We start from the raw sequence: 3,536 nt of genomic DNA, 5'->3' as shown, positions 1-3,536 counted from the left end.
GGAGGGTTTGGTTCACGGGTCTGCGGTGGGTACATTGGATTGGGTCGGTTAGTTGACATGCTCGGTTCGGGCCTGTGGTGACTGCATGCTTAATAGGCGTGCCTGATTTATGGACCCACGGCTAGGTTCCCACGCCTAGGCCCGCAGTGATTTTTTATTTTTATTTCAAAAAATTCTGTCTGAAATATAAGTTAACGACGGATTTTATTCATTTTTCGACATAAAATGACCACCGGAAAAATACATTTTTATTGTAGTGTTTTTCTCTTAAAAAAATAAATTCACACTTAAGTGTGACATTGTAGAATTTATTTTTAAAGCTGGTGACGCACGTTTAGTCTAAACATTAGTACTAATTAAATTATAATCTAAGAAAATTATTAATATGCCCATTTTGTCTAAATTGACTAATTAAATTATAATCCTTTAAAAAAATTTTAATACGCACATTTGGTCCAAACATTAGTACTATATATTCTAACATGGAATAAAATTATTAATATGCACGTTTAGTCTACAGAAGTACTAATTATATTCTAATGTTAAAAATTATTAATATTCGCATTTTGTATAATAGTACTAATTAAATTATAATCCTTTAAAAAATTATTAATATGCACATTTAGGCCATACATAATTTTAAATGAGCTAGATTTATGACTATTTTTATGCAATTTTACTTCAAATAAGAAATTATAAAAGATCTGTCTAAGATTGTTATTCAAAATTAGGATTAACTCATGGTATTCTCATAATATTGTATATTTTATATACACATAATCTATTTATAATAAATTTATAAAACATTTTTATTATTCTTCGGACCACCGCCCAGCCGCAAATCGTCACCAGACTTCAGCGCAATCATCGTCGGACCACCATTATTTGCCGACTAAGGTTCCTCCGAGGCTCCGACCTCTGTCGCCGGCCGACTAAGGTCCCTCTAATCTCCATTGCATGAGAGCTTAAGAAGTGGAGATAAGAGAGTGCTAATTTAATAAATAGCCAAAATTTAACTCTTCTCTTTATAAACGGGTCGGGTTCGGGTTGACCCGTTTAGATACGGGTCGGGTCGGGTTCGACCCGAACCCAGCGGGTTGACCCGAATTGACACCCCTAGTTACAAACTAATTTAGACACAAAATAATAATATCCACTTCATATGTATCTCATCTTAACCTATCAGTTGAGCCAAATAAAAAATCTTGAGTTTTAGAATTTTCACTGTTGGTGTGAATTTGGGCAAATTATTGCGTCCAGTGTCCGAATTCGTCCAGACACCAATCCAGATGAGCCACATCAGCAAAATATATTGGGGCCCAGTGTATTTGAGTGACATGGCGCGTCTGAATTGGTTGTCCGGACGTCAGGTGAACGGACGCAATAATTTGCCTGAATTTGAGATTAATCTCTTTCTCTGTCTAGAAATCCATTTAGTTCAGCGAAGTGACTGTTTTTAAATCGCCTCTCTAACTATCATAAATTCCTTTTCTAGAACTTTGGTGACTAATTGAGCAGTGATGTTGTCGTTCATTGTTTTGGACATCAATGGTTGTTCTTGCTCAACCTTTTTTGTCCTGTCCCATTCGTGCCGCAGAATTTTATGCATCTTCACATTGCGGTTACGCCTCGTAAACTTTTCTCAGATTTTATCGTTGATATATAGTTCTCTTTTTTATTTATCTTTTTATGTAGCTTATCATGATATATTGATTCAAAGTTTAGATTATCAACTAAGAGATAAAAAATTATGATATATTTGATGCTATTTGTTATAAACCGAACCGGTTCCCTCCTGGTTCGGGATTCCTCGCGAACACAAGCCAAGGCCGCACGAACCGACCCTCCTCCCCTGCCTTTTTAGTCCGGACCGCGATCAGCCGCACTTCATCCGTCGTTTCTCGCCTCGCCTCTCTTTAAAATCGCGCAATCCATGTGATCCTCCCGCCCTCGCAGCCCTCTCTCTCGATTTAAGCTAAGGCATTATGCATATCTTCCTTCTCCATTTCAGCAGCAGCGCACTTCTTCAACCGACATCGAAATCTCCTCCCTCTTTGTTCTTCATTTCTTCCTCACTGTAGCAGCTCTCGAAGAACTTTTCTAAAACTTCTCTTCTTGCACAGTGAGTTTTCCCTCTTTCCTTCCCTCTTTCTCTTTCTTCTTTTCGATCGAGTTGAGCCTTCCTCCTCCATCTCTCCTTAAGTGATATCATTCAACAAAGGGTAAATTAATGTTACCGTTATTGTTATTTGAATTCTTAGATTTTATTGGAGACGTTAGATCTTAATTTATCTTACTTGCATGACTTTGCAATTTTATTAATGATTGTAAGTTCACTTTTTATGATGCGACTTAGTTCCAAAAAATTGAAAATCCTTCGTCGTTTAGATACCTTCAATGTCATTATTTCATGTTAAATCTCGTGGTTTTTAATTCTATCAAAGTTTAGATTGGATTTTCTATTAGGATTTATTATTGGAACCTTTTAGTATTATATTAGTTTTATATTGGAACCTTTTAGTATTATATTAAATTAGGATTTATTATTTGTAGGGCTTTTCAGCTTTATTCTTGAGGTATGATTGGTTGAGCATCTTTAGGCTTTGGACCTTATGTTTCTCTCCTAATGTACCTATTTTTTTAGTAAATGTACTATTGTTAGTTAGGGGCAACGTTTTGAAAACCAGACCGAACAACGTCCGACCGGAAGAAGGAGAGGTTCATGGTTTGACCGGTTCGACTGGTCGAACCGGGGTCGAACCGGATGACGTAATAAATAATAATATTATTAAAATTATAAAATAAATGAAAAAATTTCCTCTAATACATTCACTATGCATTTCATTTTCATATCAAACTAATCAAATAATATAAATATGGCATCAATGAAGTTTATAAAACATAAGCAAATAAGTAAATAACATACCTTTTGTTGAGCTCTATTGTGTGTTGAAAGTTGATGAATGCAACCATCTTCAATTCTCCTTCTCTATCATGTGAAATTGTTACAAAATGAAATGAGTAAAAGAAAACGAAGTAAAATATATAACAAGATAGACATTAAAAAATATTAAATTGACAACATATAACATACCTCTTCATAACTTTTAACAAAATTATAACACTTTATTGATAAGACAAGCTCAAAATTCATAAATATAAAATTTTTTAACTTAATACCATAGAGACAAAAAAGTAATCAGTTTATATCAGTTTACATGTAAAAAACTCAAAACTCAAAACACTCATAGTGAATTTAATAATCATCCACTAAATTTGTGTGATCGAATGATGGATTCTCAAACTCTTATTCACCAAAATCTTCCATCCCAAATACTTCTGCATTCTCATAAGGTATGTCATCTTCATCACATATATTAGATAAGTTGTTTTCATCTGCAAATTATTAATATGAAATAATAAGTTTATATTTAATATTATACTCAAATGATATAAATTAATCAACAATCTTACTTGGCGTTGGTGTAGATGATGTTAAGTTTGGTTCCACATTTATAGGAATTGCATCATCTTTG

The sequence above is a fragment of the Dendrobium catenatum genome, unplaced genomic scaffold (assembly GCF_001605985.2).
Source record: "Dendrobium catenatum unplaced genomic scaffold, ASM160598v2 fragScaff_scaffold_856, whole genome shotgun sequence".
In the NCBI taxonomy this organism is placed as follows: Eukaryota; Viridiplantae; Streptophyta; class Magnoliopsida; order Asparagales; family Orchidaceae; genus Dendrobium; species Dendrobium catenatum.
The sequence above is the reverse complement of the archived record's forward strand: the minus strand, read 5'-3'. Positions refer to the sequence as shown.